Below are 11,694 nucleotides of genomic sequence, written 5' to 3' on the forward strand. Positions count from 1 at the left end.
ATTTCCAGAACCTTTTCTTCTGTGGCTAAATTGTTCTCTTTTTCTGCCTCTGGAATTCCATCGATGATTATATTTGCTCTCCTTGCTTGCCTGTCGAGGATGTCAGCTTTTTCGTCCAATATCAGCATGGATTCAGCCAGTCGATCAATATCTGTTCTTTGTGATTTACAGCTAGCTTGAATTCCTTTATTTTCACATTTAATATCATCCAACTCCTTTTGTGTAAATTGTAAACTTGTTCTTAAGTCTTGCAAGTCTTTTAGCATGTCATCAATCCTTTTATTACATGTCTCCATAATGGTACTAACACAAGTTTTAAAATTGCTTTCCTGCTGTAATAAAAGTTCTTTGTAAAAGAGTTTTTGTTGTTCCAGCAGTTCTTGTAGATGTACCATTGATACAGTTTGATCATAGTCTTTCTCCCCTCTTTCTTTGTTCCCCTTCCCACCAGCCATTTTGTCTTGGGTCTAGACCCAACACCAGCTCTAGTTAAAAAAAACAGTCCCAGACTTTCCAAAATCTTCCAAATTTGCCCCAACAAGGTTTCAGTTCTTCTGCTTAAAAGCTCCTTTAAAAAGATTTGTTATCAAAGCAAGGATTACAGAGATATTTGTGGATTTATTTTACCCAATTCAGCAGCACAACAGGTAACTCTCCAAACAGGAAGTGAAACTCTCCAAACAGGAAGTGTGAATGTGAGTGTGAATGGTTGTCTGTGTCTATGTGTCAGCCCTGTGATGACCTGGCGACTTGTCCAGGGTGAACCCCGCCTTTCGCCCGTAGTCAGCTGGGATAGGCTCCAGCTTGCCTGCGACCCTGTAGAAGGATAAAGCAGCTACAGATAATGAGATGAGATGAGAATTAGGGGGATTGGTGATCCTCTTTCCATCTTTACTTCTGAGAGCCGCTGCCACTCCAAGATGCTCTTTTTATACCCAGTCATGTTAATGACCTATTGCCAGTTGACCTAATGAGTTGCAATTTGGTCCTCCAGCTGTTCCTTTTTTGTACCTTTAACTTTTCCAGCCTCTTATTGCCCCTGTCCCAACTTTTGTGAGATGTGTTGCTGTCATGAAATTTCAAATGAGCCAATATTTGGCATGAAATTTCAAAATGTCTCACTTTTGACATTTGATATGTTGTCTATGTTCTATTGTGAATACAATATCAGTTTTTGAGATTTGTAAATTATTGCATTCCGTCTTTATTTACAATTTGTACTTTGTCCCAACTTTTTTGGAATCGGGGTTGTATATGGAGCAGAAACATGGCCGATGACTAGGAACCGTGAAAACATGGTGAAGAGATGTGATTGCCGGATGCTCCGATATATGGCAAATATACATTGGGAAGAGGGAATATCAAGTGAGGAAGTGATAGAGATGTCAAGTGGAAAGCATATGGAATTTAATGAGAAGACAACATTTGAGATGGTTCAGGCATATCAAAAGAAAAGAAGAGAATAGTGTGGTACGGAGAGCAACGGAAGCTGTAATTGATGGAAGATGACCCTGAGGAAGGCCCCTGAAAACATGGAAGAAGTGTATAGAGGAAGATCTGAGGGAACTTAACCTCAAAGAAGAGATGGTCTATAACAGACTGAGATGGAGAATGCTCATAGCTCATCCAACTCCGTGAAATATGGGAACAAAAGGACATTAAATGTAAAAGAAGAAGAAGAACGCTGCCTTGCTTCACTCCACTTCTTATGTTAAACCAGATGTTGTGCGGGTGTCCAGTCCTCACTGTACAGGGTTCATAAGTGCTTTTGATTGTTTTTAACGGACTTCCCTTGATATTCTGTTTCGAGCGTATTCCATAATCATTTTTCTTGGGACAGAGTCAAAAGCCTTGGTTAGATCAACAAAAGCAATAAAGAGGTCTTGGTTGAATTCCCATTGTTTTTCCATGATTTGTCTGATGGCGAATATGAGGTCGGATGTACTTCTACCTTTTTTGTAGACATGTTGACATTCTTGGAGTCTAGGCTCTAGTTTTGCTCTTACTCTATTTTCCAGTATGCGTTTGTACAGCTTACAGGCATGAGGCATGAGAGATATGCCTCTATAATTACTACAGTTGTTTCTGTTGCCCTTTTTGTAGATGGGGCATATGATACTTCTTCCCCATTCTGACAGTATTCTGCCTTGAGCCCATGCTTTGTTGATAATGTTCAGGAGGTGGATTTTAATGCTGTCCTGCTCCAGTAGTTCTATAGGAATGCCATCAGGTCTGGGTGCTTTGCGAGTCTTCATCTTCTTGAATGCCATTTCTAGCTCTTCTCTAGTTATTTCTTGTTCTGTGCTTTCATTAGGGTTCTTGTTATGGTCATTCAGTGTCAACATTTAGGTCAGTACTGTCTACATTAAGTAGATTTTGGAAGTGGTGAGTCCAGGTTTCTGCAACTTTGTTTGGGTCAGATGTCAAATTTCCATCATTATCTTTAAACACATTTCTTGATTGCTGTGGCTTCCTCATTGATTTTGCCAGTTTGTATATTTTCTTTTTGGAGTTTTTGTTGTCTTTTAGTTCTTTGGCCAGGGATTCCCAGCTGTCCTTCTTTGCATTCCTGATGAATGAATGAATGAATGAATGAATGAATGAATGGTTTATTTCAGTTACAATCTACAATACAAAACTTAAATTTTGTGCACTCAGCTGACAAAGAATTATTATACATGCTTGCACTAAACATTTTCACACAAAAACATTTAACAAACTCTGTAACCGAAAAAGGAATAGGCTGAAGCCAAGGCTTATTTTTGTCTATCCTGTACAATCCATAAAATAACCCAGAATATCAGTAATACAAGGGAAAAAACATAAATTACTCTAAATTATTATTCTTAATCATTTCACATCAATCATTTTACATTGTAATCCTTAATTATTTTATCTTTCAATATTTTTTTAAAACTCAACAGCGATCTACACAATTTCAAATCATCACTAAGTCCATTCCACAATATAACTCCCAAAAATGAAACACATCTATATTTAACATTAGTTCTCACATTACCTCTTTCAAAGACACCCAACCCTCTTAAATTATAATATTTTTCTCTTAATTTAAAAAATGTTTGAATACAGGTGGGAAGACATTTATTCTTTACTCGAAATAGTATTTCTAATGTTTTTAAGTATACAATATCTAAGAATTTTAAGGTACAATACTATAAATAGTTTATTAGTGGTTTCATGATGGGAAGCTTTATTTATTATTCTGATAACTCTTTTCTGGGTGGCACGGTGGTGTAGTGGTTAGCGCTGTCGCCTCACAGCAAGAAGGTCCGGGTTCGAGCCCCGTGGCCGGCGAGGGCCTTTCTGTGTTAGTCTGGCTAACGCGACTTCAAAGCTCTGCGAGCATTTGGTCTGGCAAAGATATTAAGCCCAACCGTTTCCCAAAGTGTGTGGTTGACCCGCCTCCCTGAAATGCCTCAGTTTGCTACTGGTCGAAGCCAGAAAAGGCTGTGACGGAGCTTAAACCAATCACATCACTCTTTCCTCTGATGTATGTGATGCGACGGGGCTAACTGGTAGATTAAACTCTTAACGAAGCCGGTCGGGAGCAAGGCGAAAACGTCCTTCCTTTCAATAAATACCTCCAGGGCTGCTCTTTGCTCCGTTTTCAATGAGAACTTGCTCCATGTTCGTAATGTTTCTAGTGAATGAAGCGCTTCCGGCATAGATTCTGTAAACAATCTATGGCTTCCGGTCGCAGTTCTACTACGTCACTGCCTTGAACACGCCTCTACCCAGGGCCATTGGAGATGCTCAAAGTTGATTGGCTCCCGATTTTTCAGGAGCTTGGAAGAGCTGTAGATAGCTTGCCTGGCCAGACTAAGCTCGCAACAGGCCCTCGTGTTGCGTCACGCTTAGGATGGATGGGCCCAGACTACTTCTGTGTGGAGTTTGCATGTTCTCCCCGTGTCCGCGTGGGTTTCCTCCGGGTGCTCCGGTTTCCCCCACAGTCCAAAGACATGCAGGTTAGGTTAACTGGTGACTCTAAATTGACCGTAGGTGTGAATGTGAGTGTGAATGGTTGTCTGTGTCTATGTGTCAGCCCTGTGATGACCTGGCGACTTGTCCAGGGTGAACCCTGCCTTTCGCCCGTAGTCAGCTGGGATAGGCTCCAGCTTGCCTGCGACCCTGTAGAAGGATAAAGCGGCTAGAGATAATGAGATGAGATGAGAACTCTTTTCTGGAGTTTAATTATAGGGTCTATATATGCTATATATGTATTTCCCCAAACCTCAAAAAATATGACATATATGGCATTATAAGTGAGAAATACAATATATGCAGACATTTCTTGTTCAAAAAAATTGATTGTTTTGTAAATAATACCAATAGTTTAGATAATTTATGTTTTATATACTCTATATGTGGCTTCCAACTGAATTTATTATCTAAAATTACTCCCAAGAATTTAGTTTGATATACTCTTTCAATTTCGACTCCATTTAGGATTAATTGAATTTCACAATTTGCCCTAACCCCACCAAACACCATAAATTTTGTTTTATTTTCATTTAATGCTAAATTATTGATATCAAACCATTCTTTTAACCTGATCAACTCCTTTTCTACTGTTGTCAACAATTCTTTAATATCTGATCCTAAACAAAATAAATTGGTATCATCCACAAATGCAATAAATGTAAACTTATTAAATACTGTACAAATATCATTCAAATAAAGTATAAATAACTTAGGTCCCAATACCGAACCTTGTGGAACACCACAAGTTACTTTTCTAAGATGTGGCACAGTATTATTAATTTTTACATACTGAAACCTATTATTTAAATAACTTCTTATCCAATTTAGTGTAACACCTCTTATGCCATAATGCTCCAATTTCTGCAGAAGTAAGGAATGGTTAACTGTGTCGAACACTTTACGTAAATCAACAAAAATACCTACAGTGTATTGTTTCTTCTCTATAGCTGTAGCTACTGTATATTTTCTACAAATTCCATCACTGCTAAGGATGTTGATCGGTTGCTCCTAAACCTTATTGATGGTCACTCAATAGCTTATATTTCTCCATAAAATCATTCAGTCTATTTACAAACAATTTTGAGTATTTTTGAAAACTGAGGTAGCAAAGACACAGGTCTGTAATTTGATACAATATGTTTATCACCATTTTTATAGATTGGGACCACCTTAGCCATTTTCATCTTATCAGGAAAAATACCTGTTTGAAAGGATTTATTACATATATAAGTAAATGATTTGAGGACACAGTCCATTACTTTCTTTATAAGTGACATATCAATAGTATTATCATCATCTGTAGATTTTTCACTCTTAAACTTTCGGACCACTTCTAATACATCACTCTCACAAACTCCGCCAAAGAACATTGAATTATTACTGTTGAATGCAAAATCATAATTATGGTCTACATCACTAATTTCCCTTGGTAAATTTGGGCCTACATTAACAAAAAATCATTAAACTCATTAGCAATTTCCTCAATATTTTCAATAATTGAATTATCATTATTTACAAAATATGTTGGAAAATAAATTTTACTACAATTTTTTCATACCATTGAGCACTCTCCAAGTACCCTTAATGTTATTTTTATGTTTTAGCAGCAATTGATCATAATAGTCTTTTTTGTACAGTCTCATAATAGATGTCAATTTGTTTTTTATATTTTTTGTACTTGTCCTCCTTATCCTTTATTCTATGTGTGATAAATTCCCTATAAAGCCTATTTTTCTTTTTACAAGCTTTTTTCAACCCTTCTATAAACCATGGTTTTCCCTTCTTTTTTGGATTTTGTCTATGTTCTTTCAATGGGCAATGGTGGTCATAAAATAAGAAAAAATATCTAAAAATGCATCATATGATTGATTAATATTGTCTACATAAACTTCCGGCCAATCATGATTTATAAGGTCTGCCTTGAGTGCCATAATTGCCTCTGATTATTTTATTGGTTTCATTCCGTTGTTTAACATATTGTGTTCTTGTTACTTGGTTCTTTGTTTTGAACCATCTTCTGTATGCCTTTTTTTTGTGTTTGATACTTTCCTTCACTTTATCATTCCACCAAGGGGTGCCATGTTTTCTTGTGCCCCCTGTTTTTTTTTTAATTCCAAGGATTTCTGCTGTAATTTTGGTGACTTTTTCTTTTAGTTCTTTCCAGCAGGAGTCTATATCATCTGACTCTGTTAGTGTCATTTCCTCACATTTCCTGTTGTAGGTTGCATATGGGCGGCACGGTGGTGTAGTGGTTAGCGCTGTCGCCTCACAGCAAGAAGGTCCTGGGTTCGAGCCCCGGGGCCGGCGAGGGCCTTTCTGTGTGGAGTTTGCATGTTCTCCCCGTGTCCGCGTGGGTTTCCTCCGGGTGCTCCGGTTTCCCCCACAGTCCAAAGACATGCAGGTTAGGTTAACTGGTGACTCTAAATTGACCGTAGGTGTGAGTGTGAATGGTTGTCTGTGTCTATGTGTCAGCCCTGTGATGACCTGGCGACTTGTCCAGGGTGTACCCCGCCTTTCGCCCGTAGTCAGCTGGGATAGGCTCCAGCTTGCCTGCGACCCTGTAGAAGGATAAAGCGGCTAGAGATAATGAGATGAGAATGAGGTTGCATATGTGCTGGGTATCTTAAGATTTTTTACATTGATTTTCTTGTTTGCCTGAGGTTTGCTTAACTTTGGTTTCTTGACGTTGATATCTGTTACTAAAAGTCTGTGATCAGAATCTAGGGATTCTTCTGGCATGACTTTGACATCATTTACAATATGTTTGTCAGATGTTAAGATATAGTCAATGATTGACACATGGTCATATTGCCCAATGTTCTTATTCCAATGGTATCTTGTCATTTTATGGCTGTATTGGTGTTTGAAGAAGCCATTCATCATTGCGAGATTGTTCCAAATGCAGAAATCTGAGTTGCTCACCATCCTTATTTTGGCTTTCTTCTCCAAATGGTCTGAGGATGTTCTCTATGCCATTTCTATTACAAACAACTCTGCCATTAAAGTCTCCAATTACAATGTGTGCTGTTAACTGGCACATTTGGTTCAAAGTAATTTCAAGTTGATCATAGAAAATGTCTTTTTCTTCTTCTGGCTGTTCTCTTCTTAGTCAAGATGGTGCCGCAAGGGTGGCAGCTAGTTGCAGTAGCTCCGAGCATGTTTGTGTTTTGGTATGTTTTTGTACTTTTTTCGTGTTTCTTTCTGCACTACTCTCAGTCGGAAGTGTGCATCTAGGGATGTACTACTCGCGAGACTGTGCATTTGTATTTTTCTCTTTTTCTTTCTGGGGCTACTTAAATCAGCATCAGCAGACCCTTTTAGCCACGGCTTCATTGTTTACACTCGGGAGCAGCTGTTAGCACTGCACAACACCAAGGTACTCCCTGTGGAAAGACCGGTGATCTCCGCGGAATTAAGGAGAAGGGGAAGGGGATGCAGAGCAGGATTGAAGTGCCGGGAGAAGAAAAGACGGTATAAACCATACATACCATCTGTCATCATGGGAAACGTAAGATCTCTCCCTAATAAGATGGATGAGCTAACAGCGCTAACCAGGCTGCAGAGGGAGTACTGGGAGTGTAGCCTTATGTGCTTTATGGAGACTTGGCTGAATGAACTCTCACCTGAATCACATGCCACTCTGGACGGATTTCAACTCGTGAGAGTGGACAGGAAAGCCAAGGAGAGCGGTAAGAGGAAAGGAGGGGGTATAGTGATGTTTGTGAATGACAGATGGTGTAACCTGGGGCACATCAGGGTAAAGGAGCAGTATTGTAGTAAAAACATTGAACTGCTAGCGGTTAGCATTCGGTCATATTACCTCCCAAGGGAATTCTCACACATTATCGGGATAACTGTGTACAGTACATTCCCCTGGTGGCCGATGCTGCTGCAGCCTGTGAGCTCTTACACATGACAGTGTCAAAGCTTCAGACATTGCACCCCCAGTCCCTGCTACTAATCTCCAGTGACTTCAATCATGCTTCCCTGTCCTCCACTCTCTCAACCTTCACTCAGTATGTGAAATGCCACACCAGAGACAATAGAACTTTGGATTTAATGTATGTGAACACCAAGGATGCATATAGTTCATCACCCCTCCCCCCCGCTGGGCCGTTCTGACCACAATCTGGTTCACTTGTCCCCTACATACATACCTATCGTGAATAAACAACCACCCACCAAGAGGTATGTAAGGAGCTGGTCTGAGGAGACCAGTATGGCACTGAGGGACTGCTTTGACACCACGGACTGGGATGTCTTGTGTGAACCTCACGGGGATGACATTGACAGCCTGACAACCTGCATCACGGATTACATTAATTTCTGTGTTGAAAACACTGTGCCAGTCAGGAAGATATGGTGTTTTCCCAACAATAAACTCTGGGTGACCTCTGAACTAAAAGCCCTATTAAACGAGAAGAGGGTTTTTAAATCTGGCAACAAGGAGGAGATGAGGAGAGTGCAGAGGGAGCTGAAGAGGGGGATAAGGAGAGGCAAGAACAGCTACAGGAGGAAGCTGGAGGAGTGCCTCAAGGGAAGCAACACTGGAGAGGTATGGAGAGGCCTGAAAACCATCTCTGGCCACACAAAGGACAGTGGGAGGGGCCCTGTATCTGGGGACCAGGACTGGGCAAATGAGTTGAATCTCTTTTTCAACAGATTTGACTGTGCTACCTCACCCTCCCCCACTCACCATAGCCCTGACCTGTCTGTGATATCACTCCACCCCCCCATAATACCTCTGACACCAACAGCTCCCTCCTCACACCACATCACCCCCCTCCGCTCCCTGCCAGACCAATCCACACGCTCCAACCCCGACCTCACTCTACAGGAGTCACACCTCAGCTACACCCCTTGCCTCTCCATAACAGCTGATCACGTGTTGAAGGAGCTGAGGAAGATCAAGACGAGGAACGCTGCTGGCCCTGATGATATCAACTCCAGACTGCTTAAGGACTGTGCAGATCAGCTCTGTGGGATACTTCTGTACATTTTCAACCTAAGCCTCAGTCTGGAAAAAGTTCCACTTCTGTGGAAAACATCATGTGTGGTTCCAGTTCCCAAGACTGTGCACCCCAGGGAGCTCAACCACTTTTGGCCAGTAGCTTTAACGTCTCACCTAATGAAGATCATGGAGATGATTGTTCTCTCCCACCTCCGACACCTGGTGAACAGCGAGATGGACCCCCTGCAGTTCGCATATCGACCAGGCATTGGTGTGGATGATGTTGTTATTTACCTGCTACACCGGTCACTTTTGCACCTGGAGGGCACTGGGAGCAATGTGAGAATCATGTTCTTTGACTTCTCCAGTGCTTTCAACACAATCCAGCCATCACTGCTTAGGGGGAAGCTGGAGGGAGCTGGTGTCGACTGCCACCTGGCTGTATGGATCATTGACTACCTCATTAACAGGCTGCAGTATGTGAGGCTCCACGACTGTGTGTCTGATGTGGTAGTCTGCAGCACAGGGGCTCCACAGGGTACAGTGCTCTCTCCTTTCCTCTTTACACTTTACACATCTGACTTCAGCTACAACACGGACGGCTGCCACCTCCAGAAGTTCTCAGATGATACAGCCATCATTGGACGTGTGTCAGAGGGGAACAATCTGGAGTACAGAGAGGTCATCACCAATTTTGTCACCTGGTGCGAACTGAACCACCTGCGCATCAACGCCAGCAAGACGAAGGAGATGGTGATCGATTTCAGAAGGACAGTTCCTCAAATTGCACCAATGAACATCCAGGGTTTGGACATTGAGATCGTGGAGGAGTACAAATACCTGGGTGTTCACCTCAACAACAAACTGGACTGGACTAACAACACAGATGTCCTGTACAAGAAGGGCCAAAGTCGTCTCCACCTGTTGAGAAGACTGAGGTCTTTTGGTGTGTGCAGGACACTACTTAGGACTTTTTATGACTCCGTGGTAGCATCAGCGATTTTCTACGCTGTGGTCTGCTGGGGCTGTGGAAGTTCAGAGAGGGACAGGAAGAAACTTCATAAACTGGTCAGAAGGGCTGGCTCAGTCTTGGACTGTCCTCTGGACTCCATTGAGGTGGTGGGTGAGAGGAGGATGTTAGCCAAGCTGACATCAATCATGGATAAGTCCTTTCACCCCCTACATGAGGCTGTGGGGGCTTTAAGCAGCTCTTTTAGTAGTAGACTGCTACACCCACGCTGTAAGAAGGAGAGATACCGCAGGTAATTCATACCTGCTGCTGTCAGACTGTAGAACACCCACAACTTGTAATGCAGCACCAATAACCTGTTTGTCATTATATTTGCACTACTTCACCACTACTACCTCTGCCATCTCTCATCGATGCAATTATTATGTGCAATAATATAGGCCTTAAACTATTTGTATGCATACTTATTTATAGATATAAATATTATTTATGTATATATGTATGTATATATACAGAGTCTACCTGTAATGTGCAATTTTTCCGAGCCTCTCAATAAGGCAATTTTTCTATACTTTTTCACGGTAGATAATGCAAATAGCCCTCTGTATTTAATTTTTCATTTGTCTAATTTTTATTTCAGTTTTTTGTTATCTGTATGACATTTTCTTGCTACTGTAACACGTGAATTTCCCCGATGTGGGATGAATAAAGTGAATCTAATCTAATCTAATTTGGGTGATACCATAAACATTGTTTTTTGTCTTTATCTGGACACTCGCTATTCTGTCATTTATGATGTTGATGTTCTGGATGTTGGCTTTGAGGCGTGGTCCAACTATGCTTGCGACACCTGCATGTGCTCTTCCTTCTTTGACCCCACTGGAAATGAGGGTGAATCCGTCTCCCAGGTCCTTACCGACAATTTCATCTCTCAGATGAGTCTCGGCCTCATTCCAAATGTAGTATTTTCTGATTTAAGATGAGTTTTAAGAGCATTCTTTGGGCATGTACACAGCTCATTCAGAATATGCAGCTTGATTGGGTTTTGTACAGCAGTTCGTGACTCTGGCCTGTTTACGGTCAGTTCTATTTGTTGTACACAAACCATCATGGTTTTTTTTATGTTAATTGGAGTATGCACATCTGCATGTAAATGGGAATATTAGTGGAATATTCATTTTAATTAGCCATGTAAACAGCTTAGTATGAATACCGTCTTTTTTGGAATAAGGGCAAACACCAGAATATTTTATGAATCTAAGTCTAGTGATTGCAGTCAATGCAGAACTTAAACAGCAGCCAGTGTTGCTTGAATAAAACTGGTATAATGCAATCTGACTTTCTTTGCCTGATAAGAATACAGTAATTATTAGCAGATGCTATATTGTCCAGCTCAAAACAGAAAGCCTTCAAACTCTGGGAAATTGATCTTGATAGTGGCATGTTGCTAATAGCAGCTTTTTATGGCTTCCTCTTCAGCCACCCTTCTGGGCAAGTACAGTTTGAAAGATATGAGACTGATTCTATTAGGGTAAAATGACAATACAGATTCCAATAATGGTCAAACATACTGTACTTTTATCATAACATTGCAAATAATAGGACAAAAATGCTTATTTTTCATGCATGAGTGCACTCAATCAGAGTGAAATAAAAACTCTCTGATATTCAATGTGGAGTTGCGGCTCTTGTCCATCCACTATTTTTAAACCAATGCATTAGAAGGCAAGGGTCATGCTCTTATTTAACAGGATTATTTTTACCTTTCTGG

This window comes from Neoarius graeffei, chromosome 9 (assembly GCF_027579695.1).
Source record: "Neoarius graeffei isolate fNeoGra1 chromosome 9, fNeoGra1.pri, whole genome shotgun sequence".
Classification (NCBI taxonomy): Eukaryota; Metazoa; Chordata; class Actinopteri; order Siluriformes; family Ariidae; genus Neoarius; species Neoarius graeffei.